Source organism: Ambystoma mexicanum, chromosome 12 (assembly GCF_040938575.1).
Source record: "Ambystoma mexicanum isolate Mex_15411 chromosome 12, UKY_AmexF1_1, whole genome shotgun sequence".
NCBI lineage: Eukaryota > Metazoa > Chordata > Amphibia > Caudata > Ambystomatidae > Ambystoma > Ambystoma mexicanum.
The window spans coordinates 781,250,908-781,272,920 of record NC_090936.1 but is presented as its reverse complement, the minus strand read 5'-3'; positions in this window follow the sequence as shown (position 1 = coordinate 781,272,920).

Below are 22,013 nucleotides of genomic sequence, written 5' to 3'. Positions count from 1 at the left end.
CCCCGTTTGCTTCAACATGTAAATATCCTGTTCAACGTTTTCACTTATCTTAAAGCTGCATTTCAATGGGCCTCATTACGACCCAGGTGGTAAGTTACCGCCTGGGCCGTGACTTTACCACCATGGCGTAAACTATGTTTACGCCATGGTGGTTGGCGGATTTACCGCCCCATTCCAACATTGGCGGGGCGGTAAATCCCCATTTTCCCATTTACCCTTCCCCATTCCCATTTTGCCCCATAGGGCATAATGGGAGTGGGGAAGGCGTTAATTACGCCACCGTAAATTACGGTGGCGTAATTAACTCCATGGTCCCTTAGCGCCATGGATTTTAACACCTGCTAAAAGCAGGTGTTAAAACCTCCATGGCGCTAAGGGACCTCGTACTCAGGCGGTAAGGGTCGGCGCTGTTTACGCCGCCGTAAACCCCTTAACGCCTGAGTCGTAATGAGGCCCAATGTGTTCATTTTGCAACTTTTCTAATTGGGGTAATGCCTGATAAATGAGGGAGGGTAAACTTTAGAAGGGGAAGTGTTATTTTACCGAAATTCACAGAGGGAATGTTCTGCTCATGTGATGTGTGACAGGGTCAGGGACCTGACCTGTCAAGAGGGGACAGGGACCCATCAGATCCTGTGGAAAGCAGCATAAAGGAGATTTTCAAGAGCCAGTCCTTCCCCAGGGTGGGGTGTGGGAGTTGAGAGGGCACCAGTTTCTGGTACCTTTACATGTGCCTGGCTGAATTTGTACAGTACTGTTTCTTTCAGCTCCAAATCTGTTGTGCACAATGCTCACTAGTGTTCTCACTTTTCTTACAGGTAACATATACGTAGATTTCTAGTGCCAGGGACCCGAATAATCAGCTCACTGTAGAGACGTGGTGGCAAGCAGAGCAGCTGGGGAACACTGCACACATCCCACCAGCAAATTATCATAGGCGTTGCTGAGGAGGACTGCGGGTGGGAGAGGGGGGCTATAGACCCGGGTCTTTTGGCCATAGCCCCGGATAGAAGCTCAGGGGCTAAAACCAAAAGGCTAACTAGCCCCGAGCCATGACTTTTTGAACATTAGCATAGCCCCAGATCGTTTCCAGACCTAGAAACACCCATGCCAGCAATACAAATGCTCAAATTAAATTGGACCAGAACTTCAAAAGTGGCATTGTTTGGAACAGTCTGCCTTTTTCAAAAGCTGTCAAACTCATGCATGAAAACATGGTGGGCTTAAAGCTCATTATAAGTGCTTTGGTGATTGTAACCAGGCCCCTGGGGAAAAGGTCTCTGAAACTGGATAGGGCCAACCCTCAGGGGTAAATTTAAGTGAAGAAAGGAAAGACACTCTGAGTATGAATACTATTACCCTGGGGAAAAGGGGCAGTGTGACCAAGGCAGTGTGGGTTATTTGGGTAAGGTCAAGGGAGGAGAAGGAGGACCCAGAAAACAGGCAGAGGAAGGACTGTGAAGGAGGATTATCAAGCACATTTGGAAGGAGATATTGGTTGCTGAGAGAAAAAGTTACTTGCATGTTTGAGTGCATGCAAGGTGACTCCTGGAGATTAAGGGAGAGAATCAGAGGGTATCACAGAGGTTGTTGAGAAGAGTGACAGTGAAGGGAAGGTGACTGGGGGTGACATAGTAGGAGGAATGTAGTGTAGTGGCAAGAGTGGAGTGGAGTGGAGTGCAGTGGGTGGACAGTGTAGTGGTAGTAGAGTGGGAAGGGTGGAGAATAGTGGGAGGAGTTGGAGGAGTGGAGATTAGTCAGAGGTGCTGAGAGTAGTAGGGAATAAGATCTGAGGGTGGAGGTAAGGAGTAGAGAGAGGGAGAGAGGGGAACATTGGAGGGCAGAAGAGGGAGTGTGGTTGATAGAAAAGGGAGACTGTGGGAGGAATAGCAGGGAGCAAAATAGGAGGATGGGAAAAGGAAGAATTCAGGGAGAGAGCACAAGGGCGTGAATGGAAAGGGCAAGTGAAGTCTGAGTAATTGGAAGGCACTTAGGGATCCCTGGGATAGGGAGGTAAAGGCCCATGGAACACAAGAAAGAGAGAGGTATGACCCTTAGTGAGCCCTCTTGCAGAGACCTTAATACACATCTTTGCACCTCCTGCAGGAGTTGGTGTGTTCTTGAGGTCACATGTGGCAAGTGTGACAATTACAAAACAAATGTTCACCAAATTCAGAAGACCTCCCGGCCCAGCAGTCTTTGGTGACTTTTGCCAGTGTAATGAGTTCTTTTTCAGACATTTTCCATTAACAAAAACATGCACTGTTAGTGCTTATGTGCAGGATTTGACTAGACGATTGTGGTGAAGAGTAGGCTTTGATGATGCTGTTAGATTCTGTAGATACAGAACTGTCCCTCGTAGACTCAACTCGCATCACAAATTTAGTGTGTTCCTGTAAATTCTTGTCTTTCGCTTTCTCCTATCTATATGCCACTCCTTTGATATTTCCAGTGTTGTATTGTGATAACAGTAATGGGCCACACCAATTTGTAGGCCTCCAGCAGTCCTTTACCCACTCATAAACTGTTGAGATGAGGCCCTAAAAGCTCAAGTGTTCATACACACCCTGTTATGAATTATGCGCACCGGATTGTCCTGACACACAATGAGCAAGACCGATCCCAAAGGCAATTTGTTAATCAAATAGTTATTCTACAATAATTACTTGTATTCTTAGACTGGTATTATAATGTGAACTAACCGTGTATATTCTTGACGCTCCCATAACATTTTTCGAGGCTCTGGGATTCTCCTAATTGTCTCTTGCACCAACATGGTACCCACCTGGAACCACCCTACTGTCCCGATAAAAACCTCTCTATTTTTCCAAACATAACATGCTGGCTTACCAAGCCTGGCCAACATTGACCAATCACCCACCTGTGAATTTCACGGAACAGGTGGACTTATCTACTTTCACAATTGCAGTCATCAATGTATTGTGCACATTATCTGCCAATTGCTACTAAGGTAAAATCCAAGCACATGACATTTAAGCCCATTACTACGAATCAGTAATGCATTGGCCACTCCCCACACATTTTTGTCGCTACTGCACTCACCAAAGTGTCACTTTTAATTCAGATATGCAATCCCAAACAACCAGGTGCACAATCTCCATCTTCCCTTAATACTGTATTACTTTAAAAAAAGATTGCTACAGCATATTGTGATAATATAGCCCCACAACGTACACTACTCCAATATGTCCATGCAATCATGCTTTTTAATCCATTAAAATTGGCAGCACGTCACGTGCTGGCTTCCCGACTGCTCACATAAATTTGATCATGTGACCATTATAACATAACTTCAGCCAGCGTGGCAGCGTACTCTGACTTCGCAGAGCAGAACTGCTCCAAGCTGAAAGGCTATCCAAACATGAGCATGACACGGGCACGCTCTGGTAAGGTCTGCAACTCACGTGTGCTCCTCCTCATCTGTGCCCACATATTATTGGTCCCAGCCCCTGAGGTTCTTCTTATCTTAACATTCTGTGAACGTTGTCTCATTACAGAACTCTCTGAACATTTAAAATAACCCAGAAACGGAAAGGTTAATCATACTGCACACTCCTAGATGTAATTCTTGCTCACTGTGGAATAACGTCATGGTAAGGTTCCCTAGAGTGTTCCTCCTCATATGAATACACACATTTGATATATTTTTCTGCTCCAGGTAACACACGCCCGTGCCTAAATCCATATCCTAGTGGACAAGTACCAATGCGACTTTGCAGAGAACTGCAAAGTTTGCATGCCCATTAAAGACACATGTGTAACCAGTTATCAGCATCTAGAGCCAGTGAGACACCCACCACTAACCTTCACTGAGATCGGAGCTCGACTCAACTCAAAAGTTATACTGTTGACATAGTTGAATTCAGGTTTCATCTTTCTCCATGCTCTGTTCTCTTTTTTATGCCATAGACCATCTGAGGTGCTTTAAAACATGTTTCAGACCGGTCCTCAACAGAATTAACCAAGCCACTTGGTGGACTGCAGAGGCCACCATAGTTGGTAAAATGGGGCAACCCCCCACCAGTTGTCTCAACTACTACCCATGCATCAATGCAGCACTTTATTTAACAATGGAATCACAAAGAGTAGACCCGGAATGTGGGCCTCTCTGTTCTCTGGACATCACATGGATGCAAATGATCACCCCACCAGCCACAAGGTTCACTTGAACCATATATCTGCATGCCAGCCCCTACCAATGCACATGCAGCAGGTAGCACCATTTAATACTATGTTTCATAACCACAGGCCCAGCACAGGTGATTACTCAGTTCACCCCCCTCCCTCTTTTGTGTTTGGGTTTCAAAACAATGTTGATGTCAGTTTTCAGCATACTTGTATCACTTTGTTTTTCTGAACCCTGTTTGTCATTTCCAACAGCTCATTCCTTACTGTGTTGATCATATCTATGTTATTTTTTCTTCAACTAGAGGCATCAGTGTATATATGTATATTCAGTAAAAAAAACTTTGTTAAAGGGATGTTATGGTTAAGTTGCGCTACTAAAAACCTATGAAATTCAGTGAAAAAAATGTGTTACAGGGACATTATGGTTCCAAGTAAAACCAAAAACCCCCTGAAATTCACCAGTTATGGTAAGCTATGCAACCATAACTCGCGCCACCACCGTGCACTGCTAAGACTAACACACAGGACATCAAAGATGACATCACAAATGTCATTGATGACATCAGTCCGCGGACATCTACAATTTTCGAGGGGCTGCCCTATTAGAACTATTGCATTTTTCTCTGAAAGGAATTGGTTGCTCTGAAAAGAGCCTTTGGTGTTTTTTTGTGTTTAAAAAACTTCAAATGATTAACACCCACTGCAAAATGTAATAATGTAATTACAAAAAAGATTGCAATGCATTTTGTATATTTCGCAGACAATCTGATTGCCAGCATAAGTAAGATGTACTCCACCTCTGCGAAAAATGTTTGTGCTACGAAACATAATATATATGAAAAGAGGACATGACAACATCTCTTACAAAGGCACAAACAGCCTTATTGACATTGCGTTTTGCTTTCTCCATTTGTGGATCGAATGAAGAAGAAAGCAGCCACATTTTTCACTACGCAATACGAGAATAAATTACTTGGGAATTTGTAAACATGACCATGATCTTCCCAGGTTCTTCTTTCATTGCCAATTGCAAAGACATTTTAGACACATGTCCTAAACTGTTCCCTCCACAATTAATAATAATTATGTCTGTATGACGCTGCGTCATCAAAGTAGCACAGAGAGGTACCAAATCCATCCACTTCATTCCACGCATTCCATGCCAGGGCACTTCCACATGAGGGAATCCAAGATGTGCAGCCACTCCACAGCGTTCTGTATGCACCTCCAACCAATTTATCCATGAGTCTCCCAAAATCCAGATAATCTGTTTTCTGAAACACAAAGCCATAGCTATCTGTTCTTCTCTCAGGAAAAAGACTTTCTGACAAACTCTCTCCTTACACAACACACCCAGTAAACCTTATTGACCAAACCCTTGCTCTGCTCATTTGCATGCCTCTCAATCCCAAAATCCCTGTATGTCATACGTGTTGTCCGCGGACAACCGTGGTGTCCGTGGACAAAAATCGAAAAATCTCAGCGTGATCTATGTAAATTTAAATAGGGTGCCCCATTTCCCCTTTGCAGTTCGCTCTGAAAAGAACTGTTTTTTGGGGTTTTATTTCAGATGCTTGAGAGACACCTTTTATTTTGTATTTTTTTGTGTTTTGTTTTTCTTAATTTACTCCTAAAATCTTCAGATAAGCTTCTCCAAAGCAACCCTTATGTTCCAAAACAGCATGGCATTTCCCATAAAAGATAAAGAAATGCCATTTTCTTTCAAATAAACAGCATTACCAGAATCAATGTTCTCATTATTACAAAAGAACATACCAGCTCTAAGCATGGAAGCAAACATGCCTCGGTTGATTGCACACCTAGCAATGTTTTGCTGAGGTCAAAAAACAGAAGTATTTTCCCATATTGCCCTAGGTACTAAACTAGAAAAAAATACTTTGGCATTTGGAAGGACTTTCATTACTGTTCGAACCAAGTGTTCCAAATCTTCCAACAAAATAGGGGCACTGACATACCCCAAATGCAAAGCACCACAGTGCAAAACTACCACATGGGACTGTTCATCCTGCCCATATCTTCACAAACTTGTGCAATTCACTGCATATTGGAATCAGTCACAGTGCTCCACACCACCTCCATTCCCTTAACATCAAAATTATTGCCAGATTCCTGCTTTTAGCATACTGCTCCAAACCATGCACAGACATATCTCCAACCACCAACACCCTGTCTTTCTCTGCCTCTGCCATCTTCACTACACACAGCCTCTTTTAACACAAATCTACAACCTCAACACCTGATTGGCTAATCCCTTCAGTCCCTTTCCATGCTGGAATTGCTGTAAAACCCTGGATGTGGCACTTCCTGTCCGAGGACAGCCGCAGTGTCCACGGAGTACGTAACTCTTAGGCATCCCTTCTACCCTTTCCACTTCACTCTCTGTACCATTCCCTCATTGGATACAGCTAAGCAGTCACACAACCATCCACCAATCACATCCACAAACTCTACATCTAACTCCATCATCATAGTTCAGCACTTCAGATGTACTGTTGATCACTCTGAGTACAAGTCTCATGTCATTGGAAGCACCTACTACAAAAATTACTGTACAAGTCTCCAAGATATCTACTTGCAGCTTCATGCATATCCACATGCATGAATAAAAACTACAGGTATGCATATTTTGTGCACAGTACATGTACAGCTCTTGTATAAATGCATATAAACAGGGTAACTACCACTTAACCTGTATAACCTACAAAATAAACTTACTGTCATGTTTCCCATCTGCTATAACTATAATAAACTGTCACTTGCAAACCTGTCTACTCTCTACATTTTTTTTTACACAAACAGCTATCTAAAAAAGTGTAATTTCATATTAAAAGATGGTAGAAATGACACTATAATTGTAGGAAAACACTTTCTAGTGCATTTTAAAATTACACACAGCCAGGATATGTTCATGCATCTTTATAACCTCACACAGATAGACACTATCATTAGAAAAACTCCCAGCTGAAACAACACCATTGCCTCTACATCACATCCTTCTGCTTTATTACTCACACCTTCACAAATGCATACATTCCATGCTTTTCTATACAGTTTCTGCCATTTACCCTATACAAATAGCAAAATAAGTATATGATTATTTCTTCTATCTCCTAACAACCAATAACACAGCCTTAAGAAACCAAGTGAGTTTCATACGCTTAGTATTATACTCATTTTCAAAGCATGTTCAACTATCAGATTCTAAGTAAAACATACAGGCTGCACATAGGCAAAGGAAAATGCATGTACACACTATGTTCAGTTATCAAAAAACACTACTACTACAAAAACATAGACACCAATGTCTAAATTAACAACAGTGCTATACACACTCAAAATTACTAACTTCTTTCTTTTACAATTGCAGTGAAGACCACTCTCCTGAAAAGCAGCAGCATCTGAAGTACAAACAACGCGGAAGAAACCTACTCTTTCCATACAAAACATTAAGTAAAATGCTACCATCATGTTCTAACTGTTACTCAAACACACTATGGTGCTGATTCATGGAATTTTCTGACCATAAATCCCCATTTGTTAAAACAGGGATTTGTGGGCAGAATGGCCCACAAATTCCATGATTCAGCCCCAAGAATGTTAGTATTGCAGAACAAAGAACTGTTTTTATTCTATACAATTAGATTTAGTATTAGTGTTTCCCCTCACCACTAGCTTACTTTGTATTTCCATCTGAACCCCAGTATAATAACACACAAATACTAGAATAGCCTTCCCAACTTCTTCTAGCTGGCCATTGCACAATCACACACCTTCACAAGCATCCTTACCATCATACTCAGACACTCATGCACACAGCACACATACATTGCACAACAGCCCAACACATTCTTTCTTTTTTTCCAACAGACCCCAAAGAATGCCTACCAAAAAGCAACTCCATAGAAAGCAACGCAGAAGTAGAGCAAATCAAAATAAAAGTGTCCAAAATAAGCATCCATCTCTAGCAGAATTTGTACAAAACGTTCAAACAAAACAGCTAATACAGTCATTAAGCAAAACAAAACAAGCTTCCAGTACAGAAACGTTGCCTCCTCTTTCAAAATGTAAAACAAAACAGAAAGTGATTAACAAGAATTCAGCTACCACTACTGCTAACATAGCTCCCATAAATCTTGATGTAGTGGCAAGTAACCATGTCAAAAAAAGTATTTTACAAAAAATGTTTCGCCACAGAGTCCTTCAGAATCTTATAAAAACAGGAGAGAAATCATGCACAACTCTTAAAACCTACTGTAGAAAATTAATCTCAGAAGCTCTCGTAGACAGTGTGATCCTTCTCAAAAGGAAGTTATTTATTTTAGTTTTAAACAGAATGAAACCACTAACAAAACTAATTACTAAACTATAAAAAGACTTCTCAATAAACAGAATGTCAGCAAAAATAAAGTCTTAAATATCTGTGGAGGTGAATGGATACAACAAAAGCAAACACAATTGCCATACATAGCAGTGGACTAGGGTATGATAAACACTTAATAATACCATAACGGAGCAAGAAATGCTGCTTACAAAAATATCCCCAGAAAACTCAGTATTACCTCTCCATTTGACTGAACCAAAACATCCAGTGTACAAATGGCCATGCACGTCAATGTGTAACATTCACAAAAAATCTTTCAAAACTTTACGCCCGTTCGTCAATCAGTATGTGAAATGCAAAGACAAATTCAAAATGAAACTACTACAAAATATGGATACCTGTCCAGTGCACAAATAGACAGGACTACAAGGACATTCATTAGCTTGCATTTCAGGACCTATTTGCAAAAGCACCTTCCAACATATCAAAATGATATCAACACATCATTCAACTATAAGAAATCAGGTCCATAAACTGTACTATGGTAAAAGTCCTGCTTTAGCACTAGCCAATTTAAATAACAATCTTCTTCATGGTACAGGCAAAGAACTACTCGAAAAAATAGAGCATATCCAGAGAAAATATTTTGGAAGTGAAAGCCACTTACAAAATGCAATAGCTTTGCAACAGAGTAGCAACAATTGTACAGATGGCAAACTTCTACTGCACACATACAAAAAAGAAATTCAAAAATTTAAAAGTACATCCGCTGAAGTACCAAAGCATGTGTGTTTGTGTTGCGTGCCGCAGAACTTTTTTATAAAAGTAGCAGAAAAACTGTAGACATAATATACAAAATAGAAGACAATGAATATTCCATATGGTTTGAATTAGCTCTCTACCTTATAGCAGAAAACAAATACGAAATAACTGACCCCTTAATACTTTACAGTTACTGCACTGCAAAACTTGACAACAACCAAACTCCTTTACTTGCTATCACAAATAACTTATATTAATTATTCCCACTACCAAAACCCCTTCAACAACTCAATTTATATGAGAGCATCATAATTCAAACAGTGCACCGATTTCAAGCAATAATACGCCTTCAACCAAAACCAGCAAAAGTACCTCCCTCTGAATTGGTGAAAGGCATTCATGGCAAAGTAGTTTATTTGCCATTAGATCTGAAAGAAAATGCACACACTCTGGGAGTGCAACATCCAATAGATCAATCTTTAATTGTCTTAGTGAATGGTGTGCCTACAAAAGACAAAAAATGTTGGCCATGCACCCAAGACTCTAGGCCCTGGCCCCAACCACCGCAGCATAACACACCCATAGAATCAAACATTGTAACTATAGTATATGGGCTACTTATACAGGATATTAATTAAAATAGTGCATTTTTTATGTCCGCGGACAGCCGTGAAGATGGCGGGCATGACAAACACATCAGGGGCACCTGTCACCTAAACAAATACAGCATTTGACCCATCTCTTACTCCCCCACCCTCCCCAAGCACTCCTACACACCAACACACTCCCCAAAATAGTATTTTCCCCCCCTGTTCGATGCTGCGCTGTCTGATGATATCTGCGGAGCTAAGATGGTGGGTGCATCAAAACAATGTGATGCACCTCACGCTTCACCCCAGCCAATCAGTGAACACGTTGCATGCCTGCAGACATGACGCGAGCCGATTAGCCAATCGGTGTCCTGTCCGCGGAGCGAACTGGGTAAATGTGTTCGCGGAGCGGACATAGATATCACACATTTTTTGAGACCTACTTTTTGGTCATTTTTAAAAAAACTACTTGACAGATTTGCACCAAATTTACAAAAGCATGCTTTCAGGACCAAGCAACTGCTCCTGCTGCAAATTTGGTGCAAATCTGTCCAGCGGTTTGAGCTGTAGATGTGAGCAAAGTTTTTTTCCCATTCACTATATGTGAAAAAAATACATTTTATGACCCCCTTTGTAACTTTACCCACCCAAACCTCACAAAATTTTGCAAAAAAATTCAGAGTGGGCCATAAACTTTTTTTTGCAAAGTTTGGTGAGAATTCATCTAGGGAGAGTGAAGTTATAAGCCACCCAAAAAGTGCTCTTCCTATGGGATTAGCAACTTAACCATAACTACACGGCCACTACCGTGGGCCGTGTAATATTCACTGAAAAAACTTGAATTGAATTTCATAGGTTTTTATTAGTCCAACTTAACCATAACGTCCCTTTAACAAAGATGTTTCATTGAATTTCATAGGTTTTTATTAGTGCAACTTAACCATAACATCCCTTTAATGTTTTTTTTTTCAGTGAATTTCATGGGTTTTTACAAGTGCATGCTGTTTTCCTACAACTTACTAATATCATACATAACCAAATATAACAATATTTCTGTCCAATTTACAAAGTGTCACCTTAAAACTCTGCCATTTCCCACCTTCTATAATCATTTTTAACACTTCTATACACATTTTTGCAACTATTTCAATAAGTTTTGCATCCGTAGACGTCTACGAACATCTGACTTTATTGTGGACCTTACGGACAGTGCCACATGACCATAGGCTGGCGTACATATGATGACATGTCCGAGAACCCATCCGCACTTCACGATAAGATCCGTCCTTCGCAGACAGTTCTTAACTAGATTTTCTACTGATCATGGAACTTTCAACTTCAGAATTTCCCTTGCACACCCCATACACATTTTCGTACTCATTATCCATTACCAATCTAGTACACAGTAAATACATCGAAGAATTTTATCAAAACTGCTATCTATCATAAAAATGGCATCATTATTGCCATCCTCCCCCCTAAGAGCCACCACCACCACCAGCCGGAGGACCTTCACAACAAAAAGCGCAGTTCTTTCAAAGACAATGAAGAGGACCAAGAAGATGAGGTAGAGGAAGTGCCTACTTCTAGCACCAAGATCGAATTATGTGTGTGTGCCAGTTATTTGCTACTGTTGGGAGTGTACCAAAGACTAAAGCTACCAAAGTGAAATGCACTGAGTGCAATTTTGTACTCAGTCGCAGACTACCTGGACAGTATTCCTACGGAACCACCTCCATGCGCCGCTACACCAAATATAATGACCTCACTGCTCGCAGAAAGGTTATTCCTTTCTCAGCAAGTAGTAAGCTGTCTTTCTCCACCTAATCTTCCTCAACAAATACTGTAACCACACAGCCTGATGTCTGCGGGCATTTGTGTATTATAAATGAATAAATAAATAAATAAATAAATAAGGCTATGGACCATTATCATCCATTTTAGCCCCTGAAATGGGGGATAAAGGCCATTAGCACCCCTGGTTCCCAAAGCGGGAACCCAGGGTGCTAAAACATAGATGTTTCTTCCTGCTGTAAGAAGGAAGGATTATTCTTCCTACGTTATTACACAAAATAAAACACGGCCACAGTTGCAAAACCATGCTTTAATGTCCTTGCCAATGCTCCTCACGAGTTTGCTCAACATCCGCCCATGTTTTATTTTTCAAAAAGTGTCAAAATGTATGTACATACAAGAGTCATATAACTTAGCCCCCACTTGTCAAAATTCATTAAATATTTACACAAACATTGAAGGTTGGGTCTATAATCTTTCTCAAAACCTTTGTCCACATTCGTCAAATAGCAACAAAGTTATAAGCCATCAAAAAATGTTGAGGCCCCCTCTCATTTCGCCCCCTCTTGAGAAAATCCCACCAAACTTTAGAAAACCATTTATATCTAGATCCAAAATCATTTTGCCAAATGTTGTGATGATTCGTCAAATGACACCACATTTATATGCCTTGACAATATCTTGGGACCCCACCCTCTAATTTTGCCCCTCTTGACAGAATCCCAATTCTGCAAAACCATTCAGGATTAGTTCTAGAATAGAATTGGAAAATTACATGCCGTTTCATTGAGTGGCCCAAACGTTATAAGCAATCCAAAAATTGCTTTTCCCCAACCATGTAATGCAAAAATAGGTAAAGATGTCCTAGAACATCTGAAGTGTCCACAAACACCACAAGACCGCCCCAGGACATCTGGAGTATTTGCAGACTTTTCGGAGGGGTCAGACAACCCATTTATGGCTTATTATGGCCCTATCCAATCGAATCCTCATCCCCCCAAATCCCCAGAGATTGTTTGTTGAGTTTGACAAGTGCTTTACTGCTTTTTTTTAATGTTTTAGCCGTGCTGTCTGCAGACTCGAAAAAAGTTAGCGAATGCAAGATGGCGGGCGTTTCAGGAAAACCAATGCATTTCACGTTTTCTTACCATTCAATCGGCGGCCGCATCCCATTGTATGCGGACCACGCAAAAGTCGTTGAGTTTTTCTGGCCGATCGGAGGCCAGTCTGTGGACAGTGCAGCCAATCAGAGGCCAATTTTTTTGCCTTACATTTTGGTCATTTTAAAAAAAAAAACTGCTGGACGATTTACACCAAATTAACAAAAGCATGGTTTCAGGACCAAGTCGCCGCTCCTGCCGCAAATCTGGTGAAAATCCATCCAATGGTTTGGGCTGTAGGCGTGAGCAATTTATTTTCCCATTATGTCTATGAAAAAAAAATACATTTTGGGACCCCCCTATTACTTTGCAAATTCAGAGTGCGACATATACTTTTCTTTGCAAAATTTGGTGACAATTCGTCCAGGGGTAGAGAAGTTATAAGCAACCCAAAAAGTTTTCTTCCTGCCATGTTATATATATACATTCAGTAAAAAAACTTTGTTAAAGGGACATTATCGTTAAGTTGTGCTACTAAAAACCTACTCAAAACCTATCAAAAAAACTTTGTTAAAAGGACGTTATGGTTCCATGTAAAACCGATCAACCCCTGAAATTCGCCAGTTATGGTAAGCTAAGCAACCATAACTCACTCCACCACCGTGCACTGCTAAGACTAACACCCAGGACATCAAAGATGACATCTCAAATGTCATTGATGACATCACATGTCTGGCTCCCCCTTTTTTCCTTTACTGACATATCTAGGCCACATGGTTTTGTTCAGTAACAGCCAGGAACTAAAAATTGAAAAGGTACTATATTTGTAGACTTATCCTTCAAGTATGTTCTTACAGTAATTCCCTTAGAGTGAAGTCACATCATATGAAACAGATACATAGGGGAAGACACAGGCTTAAAAGACATAATCCTTTCTGTGCATGAAGATAATCAGTAGGGTTATCAGCACTTTCTGATAGTTTTTGTTTTATTACTATACTTTCCCCATATATGCTCATATGTGTATACATTGTACTCACACTACTTTCCTTAGGGTCCAGTCACATCATGTGATACACATACATACAGTAAGTAGCAGTTTTGAAGCAGAGCAATCATTTCTCGCATAAAGATAATCAGTTAGGTTATGAACTCTTTCTACTACTACTTATGCTTTTTTGCTTAATTCTCTGTCTCTGTATATACTCATATTTGTATGTGTTGTTGTCTCTTTGTGTTTTGTCTGTATTAAGTGTAATTATGTATTAAGTGGGTTTTATTAGCTACTTATTACATGTTTCACAGTACGCAAAACTCTAAAAAGAAAGCAGTTATCATTTCATTATTCTACATGTCAAGATTATGAATATTGCACCTTCATCATGTATATGTTACGCTCACCTGATTCCCACGGGGGCGTCGATCTGGACTGGCCCGCTGTTGCTTCCACCAGAGTAACACGTAGAGCCGAGATGACAGACTGGACAGACCCACTTAGCTTTGTTTGTTGGACTCGTACGAATATCTTTCTGCAATGGAGAAGGGGAATTAACCTACCGTAATCTGAGCGTTAACCCGCCTTCCCACTCCCCTTGTCTGCCCACAGAACACTCCTGAAGTCCCCTCTTAATCTCACCTGATGATTTGGAAAGATGAGCTCTCCATCCTGCGTCAAGCGCAGGGGCGCGTAGACAACCAATTACTTCACTGGCGTGGAGGAATTGGCGAGTTCCAGTATTGACTCTAAAGTCCAATCGTTCGTAAGAGTTCAAAAATCTGATCTTCACTCTGCCAGATTCCTTGCAGGTTGCAGATTTAAACCACTAGAAGAGTTCCAAGTGGCAATTGGTAAGATCCTGGTAAGTCTATTGTGGTTCTCCCCTTTGGGGCCGGGGTACAGCGATGATGCAAAATTAACTGGGCCGACCCGAAATGAGGTGAGTACCCCCCTGTGGTAAATCAGTTAAGTCTTTGGGGTTAGGTTGTATTGTCCTTATTTTCCCCTTAGGGGCCGGGGTGCGGCGGTGATGCAGAATTGACTGCGCCGACCCGAGATGAGGTGAGCACCGCCCTGTGGTAATCAGGTAAGTCTTTGGGGGTAGGTTGTATTGTCCTTGTTTTCCCCTTAGGGGCCGGGGTGCGGCGGTGATGCAGGATTGACTGCGCCGACCCGAGATGAGGTGAGTATCCCCCTGTGGTAATCAGGTAAGTCTTTGGGGGTGGTTTGTATTGCCCTTGCTCACCTATTTGTTCTTGTCTCCCTCAGGTGTTGAAGAATGGCCTGGCGATGCTGGGTTTGCGATGGAGTAAAGGAATGCAGCCCCGGATGGTGAGTTCAGCGCGGCGCTGCGAGGTGCGTGGCAACGCACCTGTGAAGGCTTCTCTCTTCCAGATCGACGATGTGCTGGAACAAGGATTCAGGTAAGGGTTTTGTTCTGATCTCTTCTCCTTCTCCTTTTCTTGTTCCAGGAGTTCCAGGTCTGAAGCAGGCGTGGCTGAAGACTGGAGCTGCTGAAGACACGGTGAGCATTACGCTGCAGCACGCAGAATAACACGAAGCACGTGTGGCTGTCCGGGTGTTGCTTAAATAGCCTTGGAAGAAGTCCCAGGTAAGTATTCTTCCACAGCCCCACCTGAGAGGAAAGGAGTCCCTGAGGTAAAATAGTCCCTCTAAGCCTCATTTGGCTTGTGGCTTCGTGCAGCATGGTCTGCATCAGGTAGGTATGCAGCATGGTCTGCTTCAGGTAAGTTTTCTGTAATGAGCCTGGTCCCCATGGCGCCAGGACTGACTTTATTCTTATGAGCCTGGCCCCATAGGCGCCAGGACTGTAGCCAAATAGCCCCTAACTGGGGTTTTTGGGCATGCTTCAAGTGGCATGATGCCTGCTTCTGGGGTTGCTGGGCCTGGTCTGGCTTTCCGGGGGCAGGCATCGTGACAGTATACTGCACACACTGCCTAAGTTTCTGCATGAGTTGCTTAGTATACTGGATAGAACTTCATAATAGAATGCTATTTATATCAATGCATTGCTTAATGCACTAATTAGCTCATGATATTTATCCCAATGATCCTTGACAGTTTTTGGTCAGCATTATAAGAATCCCTTGTACAGAGTTTTCATGAAAAGTAAATGCACTTGTGATGTCATCAGTGATGTCATCAATGACATTTGTGATGTCATCTTTGATGTCCTGGGTGTTAGTGTTAGCAGTGAACGGTGGTGCGAGTTATGGTTGCTTATCTTACTATAACTGCTGAATTTCAGGGGTTTTTCGGTTTTACTTTGAACCATAACGTCCCTTTAACAAAGTTTTTTTACTGAATTTGATAGGTTTTTAGTAGTGCAACTGAACCATAATGTCCCTTTTAGCAACGTTTTTTCACTGAATTTCATAGGTTTTTAGTAGCGCAACTTAACCATAACGTCCCTTTAACAACGTTTTTTTACTGTATATATATATATATATAGTGAAAAAACATTGTTAAAGGGATGTTATGGTTAAGTTGTGCTACTAAAAACGTATCAAATTCAGTGAAAACACGTTTATTAAAGGGACGTTACGGTTACAAGTAAAACTGAAAGAAAAATGGTAAGCTAAGCAACCATAACTTGCGCAACCACGGTGCACTGCTAAGACTATTACCCATGACATCAAAGATGACATCACAAATGTCATTCATGAAATCACTGATAACATCACATGTCTGGCTCCCTCTTCTTTTTTGTTCACTGACATATGTAGTCCAGGTTGTTTTCTTCACTGACAGCCAGGAAGTAAAAATCCAAAAAGGCACTATGTTTGTAGACCTTACCCTTCTCATATGTACTTACACTATTTTCCTTAGAATCCACTCACATCATATAATACATATACATAGGGGAAGAAGCAGCCTTGAAACACAGCAATCATGCCTATGCATGAACTTAAGCAGTTAGGTTATGAACACTTTCTGTTAATGCTGCTGGTTTTTTGCTTACTTTACTTTCCCTTTATATACTCATATTTGTATGCATTGTGGTCTCTTAATGTTGTGTGTGTAGTAGTATAATTATGCAGAAAGGGAGGCATTGCTAGGTACTTATTACATGTTTCACAGTACACAAAACTCTGAAACGAAAGGATTCATCATTTTACTATCAAACATAGGAAGGTTTTGAATATTGCACCTCTATGGTGCATGCTGCAGAGAATGCCTACATTTGTATAAGAGTTCGGTCATGTACTAGAAATAAGTCAGTAATACAATGGTACTTATATCATTGCAGCACCTAATTAACTATTTGGCGCATTAAAGTTCTTCCAATGATTTTTGATATTTTTCTGCCAACATTATAATGACAATCCCTTGTAGAGGCTGTGCATGAAAGATAAATACACATGTGATGTCATCAGTGATGTCATTAAGGACATTTGTGATATCATCTTTGATGTCATGGGTATTAGTCTTAGCAGTTTTTTAGTAGCACAACTTAACCATAACGTCCCTATGAATTTCATAGGTATTTACCAGTATACCCTTACATTATGTAAATATACCATACCACATACTGAACCCCCTAGCCCATGCTATTAGCCATAGGGTCCGTGGAATATGCGACTCTCTGTGGACCTGGCAACATCCACACTGTCTAAAAGCTCAGGGGGTATCTTACATTCTTGTAGCATACAACAAACAAACTAAACATGTTCTTCAAAGAGCAGCACATAAATGAATTATAAACAAAAATAAACTAGACATACAAAGTGTATACTTAAGAAACCAACAATGCAGTTCTATAGGATGTACAGCATAATGGATCATACCAAAAACAAAAATAACCTATGCCTCCAGCAGAATTACCTCACTGCACCCCAAATATCAACAGCACACCTACAAAGCAAATCAAAACTGAAAAATAAACTGGTAAGTACACTACATTAATTCCGATAGCAAATACACTTTCTTTAGTAGATACACTAAATAATAATTTCTCTCTATTTACACAGAAATGACTAGCACTCTGGAGTGGCTTGACGAACATTTTCCCCGGAATGAAATGAGTGAAGACAGCGAAAATACTGGTATACACTGCAGTTTCCAAAGTAAGCCAATTAATAGACATTATTGCACATGTACCTGACACATTTTTTTCTTTAACAGTACATACAGAAAATAACAACAATGCTCCAAAAACAGTACATCATGTAGAACTCCAACAACATATAGAACAACAAACCGACACTGTGGAAAATCATCTAGTGCACTTAGAAGAAAAGATGGTTCAATTATTAAAACATTTTCTTGATTTGAAAGATTTTGTACAAAGGCATATCATGGAGAATATTGAATATCACTATCCCACGTGCACCTGTACCCCTTCTCCCTGTCTCAGTGAACCATACCCAAAAATTCTCCATCACCAAAAACATTATGATGAGACCTCAAACCCTTCCTCCCCTAATATCCTACCTCTAGAAAACCCCAATTTCCCTGTAATGTCTCAGTTTCTGCTTCCCACTCTCTTTCATAATGTGTATATTTTTGTACCGTTGCTGTATGTATCTGCATTTTTTTAAAGCCTGTTTGCGAGTCCATGGACAGCGCAACTTTCCAGAATCTCTGCAATTAACCAAAATCAGGGTGTCCTACGGACACGTAACCTGTTCCTACTGTTCACAATCAAAATGGAGGAGTCCGTAGAACACATACCCTGTCCGCGTGTCTGCAAAGTTGTGATGCACCTTTAATTAGTTTGGGGTCCCTAGCCCTGTCCGGCCGACACCTGTCCACATGCGCATTCCACCTTTGGGGTCCTACGAACAAGGCAAACAAACACTTTTTTTGAGCAATCCAAGATGTTTTTCTATAAAAACCTCAACCTTGAAGAGGTCCCAGACTATGCCCCTACGATTTGGACATTTATTAGCCCTTTTTGATATTTGAATTGTCCATAAAGTGCCCCCCCAGCACCCCTATAAAAGAACAAAGACCAGAGCTGAACTTCATTCTGTTTTTGCACTTCCAGAACAGACACTGCTCCTCATTGCTGGAATGTGCTTTCCTGTTTGTAGTTTGCTAAAATCCTCATGCAACCTATCACCTTTTCGAGATGACATACATGGCTGCTGCTGCTACTGCGATGCTGCTTCTGCCTCAGCACCACCCCCACCACCACCACCACCACCACCTTCCCAAGGGCCTGGAGAGTGGAACAGGCGTAAAGATGTAGAGAGGGATGAAGAGGAAGATGAGGATGAGATAGTGGAAGTCCCCACTACTGCTACCCAGCGTGAGTCTTTTGTGTGGAGGCTATTTACCACCATTGGAAAAGTATGCAAGGCACGTGCAGACAAGGTGCGCTGCACTGAGTGTGACATGGTGCTCAGTCGTGGCAAACAGGGTCTGTACAGCAATGGGACCACATCCATGTGCTGACACCTCAGGCCATACAACAAGGCAGCAGTTCAGAGGGTCATCCTCTTTGAACAAAGTAGTATGTTGAGTTCCTCTACAACATCCTCAAAATCTGCTCTTGCCACCACAAGAGACACTTCTGTTGGGCAGCGCATCACTGAACCAGCCTCACAGTCCTTACCCGATGCAGTAGACCCTTACCTTCCGAGGGTCACTTTATTGTGTATGTACTGCGATGCAGTACTCTGCAGGGCGAACAATTTTGGAGTGTTTTTTCGAGGCTTTGGTCCGGGAGCATGAGAAAGAGTACCACCTACCCAAGTGAGGCCCACCCAATACATTCCTCTCTCCACTTGCCCTTTCTTATCCCTGTGGTTGGTGCCCGTCCCATACCTTCCTGTCCTTTTCTTATGTGTCATGTCTGAAAAACCAAAAAAATACAAAACAATGAAAACCCCAACAAAATGCTTTTTTCAGAGCCATCTTTCATAGTTTCAAAATAGAAGTGCCATTGAAATGGTGTAGGGCCCTGGGCATTCTGAAAAGTCTGCGGACAGTCCGCTGACTTATGACATTTTTGAGGTGGTGCGCTATCAAAAACATTGCACTCTTCCCCGGGAGGAAGTGGTGGCTCTGAAAATAGCCTTTTTGTAGTGTGTTTTCTGTGTTACAAAAAGATGAAGTGGCCAATACCTACTGGAAAAATGGTTGCTATACTTCTAAAAAGGGCCGCAATGCATTTTGTATATTTTGCAGAAAAATCTGATTGCCAGCATCAGTAAGATGGACTCCATTGCTGCGAAAAATGTTTATGCTAAAAAACATAATATTTTCATTGTGGAAAGAGGACATGTCAACATCTCTCAAAAAAGCGCAAACAGCTTTGTTGATATTGCACCTCACTTTTTCCATTTGCGTACCAAATGAAGAAGAACACAGTCACATTTGTCTCTGCGCAATACGAGAAAAAATTACTCAGTAGTTTGGAAACATGTCCATTACTTTCCCAAGTCCTTCTTTCATTGCAAACTGCAAGGAGATTCCAGTAATATGTCCTAAACTGTTCCCTCCACAATGAGTAATAATAATGTCTGGATGATGGTGTGCCATCAAAGTGTCACAAAGAGGAACCAAATCCAGCCACTTCATTCTGCGCACTCCATACCAGTGCATATCCACATGATGGAATCCAAGATGCCACTTCACAATGCTCTGCATGCACCTGCAACCAATTTATCCATGAGTCTCCCAACATCCAAACACTCTGCCTCCTGAAAGACACAGCCATAGCCATCTGCCCTCCTCTCAGCAAACAGACCTTCTGCCAAAGTCTATCCTTACACATCACAACCAGTAAACATTATTGACCAATCCCCTGGCCTACACAGTCCCATTTCCATTCCTGCCAGCCTCAAAATCCCTAGATATGACCTGTGCACTCAGTGGACTACCACGGTGTCCATGTACATATCATGCAATCTGTCAGGGTGGGGAAATAAATTACAACCAGCGTACTCAATTGATGGTGACTCTGAAAAGAGCTTTTTTTAAGGTGCTTCTAAAGAACGACCTTTCATTTTGTATTTTCTTTAGTTTTTTCACTTATTTTGCTCCAGATTTTTTTACATTATCCTCTCTAAAGCATTCCATATATTTTGAACTAACATGGCATTTCGCAGTATGGATAAAGAAATGAGATCTGCTTTGAAATAAATAACATTAACAAAATAAATATTCTCATTATTACAAGACAACATCCCAGCTCTAAACAAGAAAACAGACATGCTGTTGTTAACCAAACACCTTGCACCATTTTGCTGTGGACAAACAATATTACAATTGTCTCATGCTACCCTAGGTAGCATTTCAGAACAAATAACCTTGGCACTTGGAAACGCCACCATTACTGCTTGAAGCAATTTTTGCAAAACACTCAAGAAAGTAGGAGCACTGATGTATCCCGAATGGACTACATCAGTGTATCCCGAATGGACTACATCAAATATCCCCAATGCAGTACCACTACATCTGAACTGTTCCAAATGGACATACTCTTACAAACTCCAACCACTGCCTGCATATTGGAGCCAGGCACAGTTGACCACACAACCTCCACTCCGTAAAAACCAAAATTGACAGCCATATCTTTAGACTTATCATACCTCTCTAAAACATTTACAAACAGATCTCCAACTACCAACACCCTGACTTTCTGCACCTCTGCCATCTTTACTACAGACAGTCTCTCTTCCTACAAAGCACAACCTCAACAACTGATTGGCTAATCCCCACAGTCCCCTTTCCATGCCAGACATGCTGAGAAACCCTGGATGTGGCACGTCCTGTCCACGGTCTAACACAGTGTCCGCGGACCCCGTAACACAGGAGCGACCCTTCTTCTCTTTCCATTTCACTCTCTGCACCACTCCCTCATTGGTTATTGTTAAGCAGTCACACAAACATTCATCAATTGCATACAAGAACTCTACATCTAACTCTGTCATCACAGTTCAGCACTTTAGATGTACTGTTCATCAGTCTGAGTACAAGTCTCTTGTGATTGCAAAGCAACTACTTCGAAAACTACTGTAAAATTCATCAATATTTCTCCTTCCAGATTCATCCACATCTTCATGCATCAACACAAACTACAGGTATGCATATTGTATGTACAGTACATTTGAAACTCGTTTTTGAATGCATGTAAACATGGTACCAGCCACTTACACTGAATAATATACAGAAAAAGCATACTGTAATTTCTCCCATCTCCTATCAAGAAGTTGACTTGCAAGTCTGTCTGCTTTCCAAGTTTTCATTTACCCATATCACGCATTGTAATGTGCAAACTGATATTCTCTTATTTCCTTCTGTCATGT